Source organism: Elephas maximus, chromosome 3, assembly GCF_024166365.1.
Source record: "Elephas maximus indicus isolate mEleMax1 chromosome 3, mEleMax1 primary haplotype, whole genome shotgun sequence".
NCBI lineage: Eukaryota > Metazoa > Chordata > Mammalia > Proboscidea > Elephantidae > Elephas > Elephas maximus.
Window position 1 is genome coordinate 20362222 of NC_064821.1, and position 16739 is coordinate 20378960.

Here is a 16739-nt window from a genome sequence, read left to right on the forward strand (position 1 = left end):
ATTTGATTTCTGTGTGTTCCGTTTGGCAAAGTCCATGTGTATAGTCGCCGTTTATGTTGGTGAAAGAAGGTATTTGCAATGGAGAAGTCGTTGGTCTTGCAAAATTCTATCATTCGATCTCCGGCATTGTTTCTATCACCGAGGCCATATTTTCCAACTACTGATCCTTCTTTTTTGTTTCCAACTTTCTCATTCCAATTGCCAGTAATTATCAATGCATCTTGATTGCATGTTTGATCGATTTCAGACTGCAGCAGCTGATAAAAATCTTCTCTTTCTTCATCTTTGGCCCTAGTGGTTGGTGCATAAATTTGAATAATAGTTGTATTAACTGGTCTTCCTTGTAGGCATATGAATATTATCCTATCACTGACAGCGTTGTACTTCGGGATAGATCTTGAAACGTTCTTTTTGACGATGAATGCAACACCATGCCTCTTTAAGTTGTCATTTCCAGCATAGTAGACTATATGATTGTCCGATTGAAAAGGGCCAATGCCAGTCCATTTTAGCTCACTAATGCCTAGAATATCGATGTTTATGTGTTTCATTTCATTTTTGATGATTTCCAATTTTCCTAGATTCATACTTTGTACATTCCAGGTTCTGATTATTAATGGAGGTTTGCAGCTGTTTCTTCTCATTTTGAGTCGTACCACATCAGCAAATGAAGGTCCTGAAAGCTTTACTCCATCCACATCATTAAGGTCGACTGTACTTTGAGGAGGCAGCTCTTCCCCAGTCATCTTTTGAGTGCCTTCCAACCTGGGAGGCTCATGTTCCAGTATTATATCAAACAATGTTCTGCTGTTATTCATAAGGTTTTCACTGGCTAATGCTTTTCAGGAGTAGACTGCTGGGTCCTTCTTCCTAGTCTTTCTTAGTCTGGAAGCTCAGCTGAAACCTGTCCTCCATGGGCAACCCTGCTGGTATCTGAATACCGGTGGCATAGCTTCCAGCATCACAGCAACACACAAGCCCCCACATTACAACAAACTGACAGACACGTGGGGGGAATTCTTATAGAGATTGTGTAATCGGTAGATCAGTTTGGAGAATATTGCCATCTTAAATATGCTAATTTTTCCAACTCATGAACATGATGTACTTTTTCTAATTATTTAGATCTTAAATTATGTCAACAATGGCTTTTACTTTTCAATACATGTCTTACACTTCTTTTCTAAAACTTATTCCTAAGTAGTTTATTCTGTAATTTTTCATGCTTTCATAAATGGAATTGTTTGCTTAATTTCATTTTTGGATTATTCATTGCAAGTATATAGAAATAGAATTGATTTTGGTATATTGATCTTGTATCTTACAACCTTGCATTTATTAGTCCAAATAGTGTCTTAGCGGATTAAGATTTTCTCTACATCATCTCTCATGTCACCTGCAAATATAAATAGCTTTACGTTTTTCTTTCCAATTTGGGCACCTATTATTTCTTTGCCACATAGAGTTTCCAAGGAGCACCTGGTGGATTCCAACTGCCGACCTTTTGGTTAGCAGCCATAGCACTTAACCACTATGCCACTAGGGTTTTTTTTAAAGAATCTTTTAGGTAGCATTCAAATTTAATCTTATAATTTGGAGGCAGTAACACCCTTAGATCTAGACAAAAGGAGTCCCTATCCTCTAGAGGCCCTCCGTATTTCATGTTGTTGTTGTTAGGTGCCATCAAGTCAGTTCCAATTCATAGGGACCATATGAATGACAGAACTAAACACTGCCTCGTCCTGCACCATCCTCACAATCGTTGTTATACTTGAACTCATTGTTGCAGCCACTGTGTCAATTCATCTTGTTGAGGGTCTTCCTCGTTTTTGCTGACCCTCCACTTTACCAAGCATGACATCCTTCTCCAGAGACTGGTACCACCTGATAACATGTCCAAAGTAGATGAGGCATAATCTTGCTATCCTTGCTTCCAAGGAGCATTCTGGTCGTACTTCTTCCAAGACATATTTGTTCATTTTTTTGCAGTCCACGGTATATTCTTCACCAACACCACAACTCAAAGGCGTCAATTCTTTGGTCTTCATCATTCATTGTCCAGCTTTCCCATGCATATGAGGCAATTGAAAACACCATGGTCTGGGACAGGCACACCTGTCTTCAAAGTGACATCTTTGCTTTTCAGGGCTTTAAAGAGACCTTTTGCAGCATTCCAATTCATGAATATGGTGTATTTTTTCTAATTATTTAGATCTTCTCAAATTTATTTCTACAATATTTTGCACTTTTAACAATGTGTCTCACTTCTTTTATTATATTTATCCCTAAGTAATTCATTGTATTCTTCTTGATGCTTTTGCAAAGTGAATCGTTTCTCTTAGTTTCAATTTTTGGATTGTTTATTTCAAGGATATAAAATTCAATTGGCTTTTGCACATTGATCTTGTATCCTGCAACCTCGCTGAGAGTGTATATTAGTCCAAAGAGAATTTTAGCAGATTCTTTAGGATTTTCTCTATGTCATCTGCAAATAGAGGGAGTTTTATTTCTTCCTTTCCAAGTTGGTACCTTTTACTTCTTCTTCTTCCTCTTCTTATTCTTCCTTTTTTGCACAATTGCCCTATCTACAACCTCCACCACAAGTTGAATAGATATAGAATGAGTGGACATCTTGTTTTTTGTTCCTGATCCAAAAGGAAAGTATGCAGTCCATTAAGTACAATGTTAGCTGCAGGTTTTTCACAGATTCCATTTATGAAGTGAAAGAAAGGGATATATGTAGAGGTAGTAAAACTATTATGTTGAAATACATGAAAACAGTACTTTTATATGTCAAAAAGAGTGAAATGCTGGGAATTTCATATGATTCAACCCAATATAAGGAATAGCTAAGAAAATGTTAAATACAAAATTCAGGATAGTGGTTATTTCTTGGCAAGAGGGAGGATGATTAGACTGAGAGTCTCACAGGAGGATTCTAGATGACTGTAAATGTCATTTTTCCATTTATGTGGTGGATATTTATGTTCATATTATATGAATATTCTATAAGAAAAATAGTTAAATTACACACATTTTATATGTGTGCTATATTTCACAAAAAAATCTTTCATGTATCATATTTTAAATACATTCTAGTATTAAAGATATATTTCCAGAATATAGAACTCATCACTGTTTCACAAGGGTCTTTTTAACCATGTTTTCTCTAAGGGCCTATCCACAGGGTCCAGAGTCAGTGGTCCTTGAATGAGGGGCAGATAGCTGCAGATTTAACAAAGACCCAAGATGCTGCAGGTGGCTAAGGCCATCACTGGGTGAAATCCTGCCCTAACAAATGCCATGGAGGCCAGTCTGAGAGCTGTCCCCAGAAGTGGTGGTGAAAATAATGGAAGTCAGTGAGGATGAGAACAAAAGGCTCTCTGCCATTCAGTTTTCCAGGGAGTCATCCATTCTCATCGTGAATTATCTCCTTAGATCAAAAAAGATCCTCGATAAAACCAAACTTTCTCCTTGCTTCCCTATAGTGTCACATCCAACACCTTCCCTATATGGTTGAGTCCTTCAAAGACTACAGTGGCCTTATTAGCTTTATTCAAGTACATTTGAGGTGTGGATTTCATCTGAAATGAATAAGAAACAAAAGAAAGGGTGACACGAGGTAAAAAGAAAAAAGTCAATCTCATTGCTAGCAGGTAATCAATGAGAAGGAATCAAAGCAAATTAACTGTCAGGGAAACATAATTCATCTTAGCCTGCAAAACCCATAATTGTGTCTTATTATATTACTAAACTCAAAACACTGATACATATTTAAATAAAGATGAGGAAAACTAACTGCTAAAGCAAATGTTAAAAAATGTGCGAAAGCAAAAAGATTGCAAGGTCCAAGAATAGATGGCTATATATGGAATACAGTATTAGCTAAACTTCATTGAGTACTTACTGTATGCCAGACATGGTGCCAACTGCATTCCCAATGGTAATTGCATTCTTGATCAGTGTCACTCCAACTGTAATACTTGGACTATCCACAGTGAAATCAGCTATGAGCTTGTCAGACATGCACACTCATGGGCCCACTTCACAATAACCAAAGCCAAACCCATTGCTGTTGAGTCAATTCCGACTCATAGTAGCTCCATAGGGTAGAGTAGAACTGCACCCATAGGGTTTACAAGGAGCATTTGTTGGATTCAAACTCACTACCTTTTGGTTAGCAGGCAAATGCTTAACTACTGCACCACCAGGGCTACCAAAATCGCTGAGGATGAGCCCAGGAATCTGTGAATTAACAAGTTCTTTTCACCAGTTCTCATACACATCAACGTTGGAGAACAACTGCTGTAGGTGATATGTCAAATCCACTCATAATAATTCCATTCCCTTAACCAGAGAATGGTTTATGAAGGGTTTTGTATGTCCCAATTCAGGCACATCAGCTGTGAAAGGATGTCTTCTGAAAGAGTCATTGGAAAAGTAACCTCTTTATTAAAGAAAAAGAAAAGAAAAGAAGGCATAGTCAGCTTTCCAGTATACAATGCCTGTAAGTGATGCAGCCATCTGGTAACCTGGAGGGAAACCTGTCCTAGCACACAAACAATCAAATATCACAAAACTAGAGAGGAGCAAAGTCAGTTTCCATACCTATTTTGCATTACTGTTAGTCACTATGGTATACAGCCATCGTAGCAAAAGAATTGAAGGCAAGAACACAGATACTCGTACACCAATGTTCATTGCAGCATATTCACAATAGCCATAAGGCAGAAACAGGCTAAATGCCTGTCAACAGATGAATGATAAGCAAAATGTCATAATGCAATGGAGTACTACTTGCCATGAAGAGAAATAGTCCTGATACATCCTACAACATAGATGAACCTTGAAAACATTATGCTGAATGAAATGTCAGTTACAAAAGGTCAAATATTATATGATCCCACATAAATGAAATACCTAGAATAAGCGAGTGCATAGAGACCAAAGTTTATTACTGCTTATCAGGGTCAGTGAGTAAGAAAAAAGAAAGGGAGACTCATTGCTTAGGGACATTGGCTAAGAGTGATGGAAAATTTTGAACATCAATAGTGGTGAAGATTGAACAACATGAAGAAAGTAATTAATATCACTAAATGGCACATGTAAAAAATGTTGAAATGACAAATGTTTCATTACATATATAGTTACCAAAATAAACATAAATAAATAAATGCTTTAACATGGCTTGCTAATAAGGTAAAAATTGTCACAAGACAGAAGCATGTATAAATAAATAAATATACTCATAAGTAAAAATGCATTTAAATTGATAAACATATAAAGCTTTTTATCATCAAAATGTAAAAAACAAAAAGACTCTTGATACCACAAAAATGTAACATTCTGATTCCCCCAGTACAATTTCACTATGACTCATCTAGAAGCCCAAGGCTAAGGCACATAATACAATCATGAAAAAGATGTTCTCCACAGGAGATTCTTCAAGGCTCCCTTCATGTCCCTGTTCCTCAGGCTGTAGATAAATGGGTTCATCATTGGAGGGACCACAGTGTACATCACTGAGGCTACTGCTGTCTTCTTGGAAGAATGAGTAACTGCAGAACTAATGTACACCCCAAAAGCTGTCCCATAGAATAAGAAAACCACTGACAGGTGAGAACCACAGGTGGAGAAAGCTTTATACATTCCACCAGCTGATGGTATTCTCAGAATGGAAGAAACAATTTCAATGTAAGAGAAAATAATCCCAAGGAGAGGAACACCACCCAGTATACTACTTAGTAAATATGTCAGGATGTTATTGACAAGCGTATTGGAGCAGGCAAGTTTGATGACCTGAGCAAGCTCACAGAAGAAGTGAGGGATTTCCCTGTCTGTGCGGAAGAACAGCCTTAGTATCATCAGACTGTGGAGCAGGGCATCCATCAAACTAATAAGCAAGGAGAGTAGAATCAGCAGGCCACAGAGGTGAGAGTTCATGATGACTGTGTACCTCAGTGGTTGGCAGATGGCCACATAGCGGTCATAGGCCATTGCTGCAAGGAGAAAATTTTCCATGCCTGCGAATATCATGACAAAGCGCACACCTGGGTGAGGCAGCCTGTGTAACTGATGGATTTGTTCTGTGTCTGGATGTTCACCAGCATCTTGGGGACTGTGGTGGTGCTGAAACAGATGTCAGCGAAGGACAGGTTGGAGAGGAAAAAGTACATGGGGGTGTGGAGGTGGGAGTCTGAGCTGATGGCCAGGATGATGAGCAGGTTCCCCAACACTGTGACGAGGTACATGGTCAGGTATAGTCCGAAGAGGAAGGGCTGCAGTTCTGAATCCTCTGAGAGCCCCAGGAGGAAGAATGCTGCTACACCAGTTTGGTTTTCTGATGTCATGTTGTTGATGAGTCTGATGATGGAAGTGATAGGAAAGAGATCTATAAAGATTGCTTATTTAGAGAAATTCTCACATTTGTATTGTGAAATGAAGTGAATACTACAAATATTTTTTCTGTCTCCTTCCCTCTCCCACTCTTTCCCTTCATCTGTCTCTGTCCCATCCTCTCTACCTTCCTCCCTCCTTCTGTTTTCTATCACATCTGTTATCATATCTCCAAAAACATTTCCATCTGAATAAAGACCCAAGTGGTCTCCTTGATTTTGTTCTTGTTGTGTGCCTTGAGTGATATCAGACTAATAACAGCCCTATAGGACAGAGTAGAACTGGCCCCTAGGGTTTTTCAAGAAGGAGCTGGTGGATTTCAACTGCTGACCTTTTAGTTAGCAGCCAAGCTCTTAAACACTATGCTACCAGGGCTCTTTGCTTTAAAAGTCTTCAAGTCTCTGACCACATAGGTAGTATCTATGTGTTTATTGAATACTGTTTATCAACATTGTGCCCAGTAATAGGAAGGAAATTAAAAAAAATACATGGTTTTTACCTTTGGAATTTTCCAAAGGCTTCAAACTAGCAGAAAAACAAATTCTACATCCGCGTTTTACAGCAATGGTTCTCAAACTGCTTTTCATCAGAATTATCTGAAGGCCTTTTTGAGCCCCCACAGAGTATTGGCTTCAGAATTTGGAGTCTAAGGCTCTAAATTTGTTCTTTCTAACAAATTCTCAAATGCTATTGCTGATGGCCTGGGACCACCCTTTGAGGTCCACTCTTCTAGAACATCAACCATTATGGCCCATGTACAATCAGCTCATCTGCAGGGAGGAACAGATGTGGTGCATTTCATGAGGAGATGGGGACCTGGCTCACCAGGCTCTGCAGAGGGACTTGGGGAGGAGTTCAAGCCCTTGACTCAATCATTTTCAGTTGTTCCTCAAAATTATACCTTTCAATTTTTTATTTCCATTTAAAGTCCCACCATTTAAGTTCTTAATCCTTGTTATTATTGTTCTAATTAATAGCAGTATTATTAGAATGTATAATAATAAATATCATAATTGTCAAAAACTGCTGCCATTACTACTACTAACACTTACTGCGTCCTGACTATTTCAGGAAGTTTTCAGGATTTGCTGTAGTTATTCTCACAACAGAGATGTGAATTAGGAACTTCTATTTTCCTACATTATACCCATGACCTCAAGTGAAGGTAAAGGAGAAGTGTGGTGAATTTACAGATACAAAGTACATGGTACTCTGGAAAACAGCACTAACAGGATTTGAACTCAGGCTGTGAGATCTTAGAGCATACATCATACCACCACATGATACAACCTCTGTGTAGGGGATGACCAGGTATCCTGAAGGGTCAACAGATTCCATCACTTGCCTTTTGGAAAGTTCCAACTGAATTAAAACCCAAGTGCTTTCCCTGGTATTCAGGGTTATCTAAACTCTGACCACATAGGTAGTGACAGCATCAAAACAGGACCCACACTCAGGAACTGAAGTCAAGACAGAATGTGCTACCTGAAATCTCAAGCTGTTATCCTATATGTCAATGAGACTCTTTTCTTCCATTTGTTTGAAGATGGAAACATTATTCTCATAAATGGTATATATTCATTGCTACAGAGTTGATTCCAAATTATAGCATCCCTATAGAACAGAGTGACACTGCTATATAGTTTCCAAGGCTGAAATCTTTGGGAAAATAGACTGCCACATCATTCCCCCACAGAGAAGCTGGTGGGTTGGACAGCCAACCTTTCAGTTAGCAACAGAGCTCTTAATCACTGCACCACCAGGGCAACAAGGTGATATGTAGCACATCCTTTTTTCCCCAAAACAGAAGAATGGGAGGAAAGAGGAACTACATGAGTCTTCAAAAACTGGAAAATAAAAAAAAGCAACAATTTGTTAGTGTGTCCTAAGCAAAATCCTGACATCTTTGCTTTTTAACACTTTAAAGAGGTTTTTGGCAGCAGATTTGCCCAATGCAATGTCACCATATTTCCTGACTGCTGCTTCCATGGGCACTGATTGTGGATACAAGTAAAATGAAATCCCTGATAACTTCAACATTTTCTCCATTCATCATGATGCTTATTGGTCCAGTTGTGAGGATTTTTGTCTTCTCTTTGTTGAGGTCTAATGCATACTGAAGGCTGTAGTCTTTGATCTCCATCTGTAAGTGCTTCAAGTCCTCTTCACTTCCAGCAAGCAAGGGTGTATCATCTGCATATTGCAGTTTGTTGATGAGTCTTCCTCCAATCCTGATGCCCCATTCTTCTTCATAAAGTTCTGCTTCCGAGATTATTTCCTCAGAATACAGATTGAATTAGCATGGTGAAAAGATAAAACCCTGATGCACACCTTTCTTGATTTTAAACCATGCTGTATGTCCTGGTTCTGTTTGTACAAACTGCCTCTCAGTCTATGCACAAGTTCTGCACGAGCACACTTAAGTGTGCTGGAATCCCCATTTTTCACAATGTTATCCGTAATTTTTTATGATCCACACAACTGAATGTCTTTGCATAGTAAATAAAACACAGGTAAACATCTTTCTGGTATTTTCTGCTTTTAGCCAATATCAATCTGACATCTGCAATGATGTACCTCATTTCAAATTCTCTCCTTTGTTTCACATCCTCTTCTGAATCCTGTTTGAATTTCTGACAGTTCCCTGTTGATGAACATGCTACAACCATTTTTAATTACCTTCAGCAAAATTTTACTTACTTGTGATATTAATGAAATTTTTCAATAATTTCTATATTCCATTGAATCACCTCTCTTTGCAAAGGGCACAAATATGGATCTCTTCCAGTCAGTTGTCCAGAAATTTGTCTTCCAAATTTCTTGGCATAGACAAGCAACTGCTTTCAGCATTAAATCTGTTATTTGAAACATCTCAATTGGTATTCTATCAATTTCCAGAGACTTGTTTTTAACCTATGACTTCAGTGTAGCCTGGACTTCTTCCTTCAATACAACTGGTTCTTCATCATCTGCTACCTCCTGAGATGGTTGAACATTGATCAATGTTTTTTGGTGTTGTGACTCTGTATTCCTTCCATCTTCTTTTGAGACTTCCTGTGTTGTTCAATATTTTGCCCATAGAATTCTTCAGAATTGCAACTTTATGTCTGAATTCTTTCCTCAGTTCTTTCAGCCTGAAAAATGCCAAGCATGTTCTTCCATTTTGGTTTTATATTTCCTGGTCTTTGCACATTTCATTATAATACTTTAATATTTCTTCTTTAGCTGACCTTTGAAATCTTCTGTTCAGCTCTTTTACTTCAACATTTCTTCCATTTGCTTTAGCTACTGAAGTTCAAGACCAAGATTCAGAGTCTTTTCTTCATCCATTTTGCTCTTTACTTCATTTCCTGTCTTTTTAATGACCTTTTTCTTTCTTAATGTATGATGTCCTCGATGTCATCCACAACTCATCTGGTCTTCAGTCACTGGTGTTTAAAGTCTTAAAAATGAAAGGTGTCACTTTGAGGACAAAGATGCACCTGGTTCAATCCATGGTATTCTCTATCATCTTATATGCATGGGAAAGATGGACAGTGAATAAGAAAGATTGAAGAAGAATTGATGCATTTGAATTATAGTGTTGGCAAAGAATATTTACAATACCATGGACTTCCAGAAGAATGAACAAATATGTCTTGGAGGGAATACAGCCAGAATTGTCCTTTGAAGTGAGGTAGGTGAAAATTTATCACACTTACACTGAACATGTTATCTCCAATCCCTGGAGAAGAACATGATGCTTGGTAATGTAGAGGGTCAGCAAAAACAAGGAAGAACCTCAAGCAGATGGATTGACACAGCAGCTGAAGCAATGGGCTCAAGCATAACAAGAATCATGAGGATGGCGCAGTGACTTGTTCTGTTGTATGTAGGGTCACTAGGAGTCAGAACTGACTTGTTAGCACCGAACAACAACAACGAGCGGAGCCAAGAATAAGAAAGACACACTCTACCAACACAAACATCTAGGCTGCTTACCGAAGGATCTCAATGGTAGTGGAAAAAGAAGAAAAATTGTCAAGTCAGCCTTAAAGGAGAAAAAAGACACTGAGCAAAGTATAACTGGACACCTCAAATATTTATGTAGTTGTGGGACTTAAAAAATTCAATCAATACAAGTTGCTCAGCAAGGAGCCTGACATCTGGTCATTGTGAAGTACTATTTAAGGCTATAGTGATAACTGAATAAGATAATGGAACTTATTTTTAGAAATTCCTTACCTTCCCAAATACAACAATGTATGAAATAAACACATATAAACTCTTTTCTGTTTGACTGCCACTCACATTTTTACATGTAAATCAATGGAAAAAGAAACCATAGAATTTCAAATTTCAAATGGAACAGAACTCATAATTAATCTTTATTAATAGATTATTACTTTCAGATTGGTTTTTTCGTTCCTTTCCTCTCTTTCCAGATAGCACATTGGATCTGTTCCTCCCTTCCTCTTTCCCTTTTTATGACAGAGTATTCGAATAACCCCTACCTGCTCAGTAGCTTCATCCATTCCCTCTTTGTTTTGACTCATAGTCTACACTGTATAATTAGCATATGTTAGAAAAGGTAATATGAAAATCAATTGTGATACTTTGAATCTTCTTTCCTTCTGTTCCTGGCTTGGCCCCATCAAACCTGGGGTCAGGAAGCATGGGCACTGGCTCTTCTGGGAATCCTGAGGCTGTGTACCGAGATCAACTCCAGGACACTTCCATTTTTCCGAATTAAGATGAGACCCCTGAAGATATCTCGATCTCTAAAACAGGTGACGGTTGATCGACTACATCTTTGATACATTTCCCCTTTATTTTTATAAACCAATGCTGTAGAAAAAGTCTGTGAAAGTGTCTATTTCAAAGATGAACAACTCATTAGGATTCTTATTTTTTTAGCTTAATGGCACAAGGCAAACAAACTCTGCTCTCCCAACACAAACATCCAGGCTGCTTGAAAAGAGGCTCCGGTCGTAAGCATGAAGTTCTGACAACAAGCAACCTTAATAACCAGAAACCACCAAACCCAGAGCTGTCAAGTCAATTCTGCCTCATAGGAACCCTATGGGACAGAGTGGAACTGCCCCATAGAGTTTCCAAGGAGCGCCTGGTGGATTTGAACTGTCGACCCTTTGGTTAGCAGCCGTAGCACTTAACCACTATGCCACCAGGGTTTCCAGCAACCTTAATAGCATCAATTGGTTTAACATTTGGTCACAGACACTCCTGACTTTAATCGAGTCTGTAGCACTTGATTTATCAACAAAGATATTTTTAGAACTCCTTGAGAATCTTTCATCACCTCATTGTATGATAGGAATCATCATAAAACCTTACTGCAATTTTGTAAGGATGAAAATGAATAGACAAAACCATCAAGTATGGTGTTCAACAAATGACATCGTCTCAATATTTCCTGTTCTGATTTGTTCTGCATGGGCATAACCTGATGGCTTATTATAGAACTGAGTAATTGTTGCACAAAAATCAGGGAAGAGTAGACAGAGAAAGGACATACCTAGCAAGATAATTACAAATTTTACGCAGGAATAGATATGCTAAAAGTCCACTGGGACTCTTCCGCATGTAAAAAAGCAAAGGGAAGAAAGAACCCCAATGAATATGAATGATATCAATGTTCATCTCTAATGATATATTGTAAAATATATAGCAATTAAATTGAATAAATTAGATCTAGACGTATCAACACAAATAATGAAAACTGAAAAGAAAAAAGTACCTTGTCTAAAATGACATGTATAAGAAGGGAAAATTTAAATAAGTTTTAAAATAACATAGATATAAATTTACATTTTTTTATCACAAAACATTTCAAGCATGCTGAGAAGTACAGAGAAAATAATAAAATCCTGGTTTTTCACCACTCTGCACCGTCAAATTAAAATCAATGTCACTGAACAATTTGTGTAGAAATTATTGAATGGAAACCTAACCTGCTATGTAAATCTTCATCAAAAACACAATATTATCTAAAAAATATGTTGCCATGTTTCCATTGAGTATTTTTTAAACAAAATAATGCATATTTATTTGAAATCCTCCTTTATTTTTCACATCTCAATATTTTTCCCTCCTCCAGGGGAACAACACAGAACTTGTATGCATTAGTCCCCTGTGTATTCAATACATTTATTATGATGCTATCCATAAGCAATGCTTTTGTTTTGCTTTAATACATTTATGTACTCTAATTACTCCTTAAAAATAATACATTCAATAATTTATCAGTCTTGGTATTCTTTGTTTTGATTCATTAACTCTAGCTACCTTAAGATATTCCACTCGTTGATTACATCACAATTTATGCTTTCTCCAGGTGATGGGCATTTTTACTGGGGTATACACACACACACACACACACACAACTTAAACTGCACTGGAGGCCAACCAAATTCGAGACTGTGGTTGCCTCTTAGGAAGCAAAGAAGGGAAATGGAGGGGACGATAAAGAGTATGTCTTCTTTATGTGTACCATTTTGTTATTTTAACAACAACAAAAAAAATGGCAAAATGTCAACATTCATTAATTCTGGAAGCATTGGTACATAGGTGTTTATCCTATTACTCTGTGCTGTATTTTCTTTAAAATATTTAATAGAACACTGGTACACTTGGGATGTAGCTTGTGGAGTCAACCTGGTTCTCCAACTCCACTCTGAGTCCTCAGAGCCCAGTACTGGGGCCAAGGCCAAAGATCCCCCCCTACGAAAGGGTGTCAAGACCCAAGTACTGAAAGATAAGGAGAAGCTGACCACATGCCCCAGCCCCCTGCCAACGAAATAAAAGAAAATTTTAAAGAATTCTAAAACATTCATAAAAATTGAGCAAGGACAGGTTTCTTTTGAGGTTGGAAAAAAATTCATGGAGCTTAAGGGTCAGAGTAGGTGATTAGCAGAATGAGACCTGCTCAAGTATTGCTGCAAATGTACAAGGAAGTATGTCAATAAGGTGATGAACAATAGGCAGGGACCTCACCTATGATTCCACTCTGCTCCTCTTCTACCAGAACACAACTCACTGCTGCCCCAAATAGGCTGATAGACAAAGACCTCTCCCTATTTTCAAAGGATAAACTAAGTGTCAAATTACCTTGGTGCCAGCACTAAGGAATGACATTCAGTTCTCCCAGGAAGTTGAAGGATAAAAATGGAAGCTCTGTATTGATGGAGCACAGAAGAGAGGGGATGGGCCAGGAAGCCTCCTGTGGAAAGTGATGGTCCCTGGGACAAGGCTCAGATGTGCTACCTACTGGCCTGGTCAGGCTTGTTGAGTGGGTGGCCACAGGCAGACAATTTATAGTCTCTGCAACCTTAGAGCGTTCAATATCCAAAGCTCCTCATTAGTCAAATTCTTTTGCAAATCCTTATGGAGTAAGTCTCAGAGAAGGAAGAGCTTCACTTTGGCTGACTCCCTCATTCTCAGAGGCCAGGAATATGCATTGATGCCCATCACTTCCTCTTTTCTCTATCTCCTTCTGCTCACATCCATTTCAAGTACCTTACACACATGGACACACCTACCTTCTGTAATTGACTCTAGTCTTCTTTCATTAGGTACGTTGAAAAGAACTGCTGTCCTAACAACATCAGGAAGAACGATACCACATTTAGGGTCAGAATTACAGTGAATTTATATGGGTGTATGAATTCCCAATACAAATACAAATATAGCAAATGTATCCTGAAAAATGCACTAACGACTATTTCTATACATTACTCATTAGAGGTTTATCCGGCTTGTACATATTATATTTAGCCCTTTCTGATACATTTTCTGTAATCAATATGGACTGAACATGTAACAGACATTTTACATGCTTTTAAATTTTTTCTACCAAATTTTCTCAATTTCAAATTAGTAGGTTCAATATACATTTCTTTTCCACTATAGTTTGAGATCATGGCTCTTTGTTACCAATATTGTTGAAGTAGATTACAAAGAATCAAATAATCAGTCTACCTCTCATATAATGTACCTTGGTGGTTATAACTGACTGTTGCTTGGGGTATGTTCCTTAAGACAGCAAACTTATTTTTAGGTGAGAGATATGTTATAATAATTAAGACCTGTGATCCTGATGCAGGAATAGATATAACAGACCACTTGATCTGAAAAGAGAGCCCCTCAAAAATATCAACATGAATGGACAGTGTATTTTCTTTTTAATTTTTTTGTGCTTTAAGTGAACGTTTACAAATCAAGTCAGTCTCTCGTGTAAAAATTTATGTACACCTCGCTATATACTGCTAGTTGCTCTCCCCCTAATGAAACAGCATACTACTCCCCTCCACTTTCTATTTTCATGTCCACTTGGCTACCTTATGACCCCTCTGCCCTCTCTTCTCCCCTCCGGACAAGAGCTGCCCACATAGTGTCATGTGTCCACTTGATCCAAGAAGCTCACTCCTCACCAGTTTCATTTCCTATCCCATAGTCCTGTCTGAAGAGTTGGCTTTGGGTATGGTGCCTATCTTGGGCCAAGAAATGGTCTGGGTAACATGACCTCAATGGTCCTTCTAGTCTCAGTCAGACCATTAAGTCCGGTCTTTTTATGAGAATTTGAGGTCGCATCCCACTGCTTTTCCTGCTACCTCAGGGTTTTTTTGTTGTGTTCCCTGTAAGGGCAGTCATCAGTAGCAGCCGGGCAAGATCTAGTTCTTCTCGTCTCAGGCTGATGCAGCCTCTGGTTTATGTGGCCCTTTCTGTCTTTTGGGCTAGTAATTATCTTGTATCTTTGGTGTTCTTCATTCTCCTTTGGTCCAGGTGGGTTATGATCAATTGATGCATCTTCGATGGCTGCTTGCTAGCATTTAAGACCCCAGATGCCACTCTCCAAAGTGGGATGCAAAATATTTTCTTAATAGATTTTATTATGCCAATGGACTTAGATGTCCCCTGAAACCATGGTCCCCAAACCCCCGCCCCTGATACACTGGACTTTGAAGCATTCAGTTCATTCTGGAAACTTCTTTCCTTTTGGTTTAGTCCAGTTGTGTTGACCTCACCTGCATTATGTGTTATCGTTCCCTTCACCTAAAGTAGTTCTTATCTTCTATCTAATTAGTGAAAACTCCTCTCCCTCCCTCCTTCCCCTTTCTCGTAACCATCAACGAATATTTTCTTCTCTATTTAAACTGTTTTTTCAGTTCTTATAATAGTGGTCTCTTACAATATTTGTCCTTTCGCAACTGACTAATTTCACTCAGCATAATGCCTTTCAGATTCCTCCATGTTATGAAAGGTTTCACAGATTCCTCATTTTTCTTTATTGATGCATAGTATTCCATTGTGCAAATATACCATAATTTATCCTTTCATCCGCTGATGGGCACCTTGATTGCTTCCATCTTTTTGCTATTGTAAACAGTACTGCAATGAACATGGGTGTGCACATATCTGTCTGTGTAAAGGCTCTTTTTTCTCTAGGATATATTCCAAGGAGTGGGATTGCTGGATCGTATGGTAGTTCTATTTCTAGCTTTTTAAGGAAGTGCCAAATCAATTTCCAAAGTGGTTGTACCATTTTACATTCCCACCAGCAGTGTAGAAGTGTTTCCATCTCTCCACAACCTCTCCAACATTTATTATTTTGTGTTTTTTGGATTAATGCCAGCCTTGTTGGAGTGAGATGGAATCTCATTGTAGTTTTGATTGACATTTCTGTAATGGCCAATGAAGAAGACCACTTCCTTATGTATCTGTTAGCTACCTGAATGTCTTCTTCAGTGAAGTGTCTGTTCATATCTTTTGTGTATCTTTTAATTGGGTTTTTTCATAGTTGAGTTTTTGCAGTATCCTGTAGATTTTAGACATAAGACACTGATCAGAAATGTCATAGCTAAAAACTTTTTCCCAGTCTGTAGATAATCTTTTTACTCTTTTGGTGAAGTCTTTGGATGATCATGTTGCTGTTGTTAGGTGCTGTCGATTTGGTTCCAACTCATAGAGGCCCTATGCAAAACAGAATGAAACACTCCCCAGTCCTGAGCCATCCTTACAATTGTTGTTATGCTTAAGCTCATTGTTGCAGCCACTGTGTCTCTCCACCTCCAAAGTATGTAAGATGCAGTCTCACCATCCTTGCTTCTAAGGAGCATTCTGGCTGTACTTCTAAGACAGATTTGTTTGTTCTTTTGGCAGTCCATGGTGTATTCAATATTCTTCCCCAACACCACAATTCGAAGGCATCAATTCTTCTTCGGTCTTCCTTATTCACTGTCCTGCTTTCACATGCAAATGATATGATTGAAAATACCATGGCTTGGGTCAGGCACACCTTGGTCTTCAAGGTGGCATCTTTACTCTTCAACACTTTAAAGAGGTCG

At 38.3% G+C, this 16739-nt stretch overlaps 1 pseudogene; it reads right to left on the bottom strand.

Annotated features, from left to right (window-relative positions):
- Positions 1–5412: 5412 nt before the first annotated feature.
- On the bottom strand, positions 5413–6350 carry LOC126074061 (olfactory receptor 7G2-like; annotated as a pseudogene).
- Between the last annotated feature and the right edge of the window lie 10389 nt (positions 6351–16739).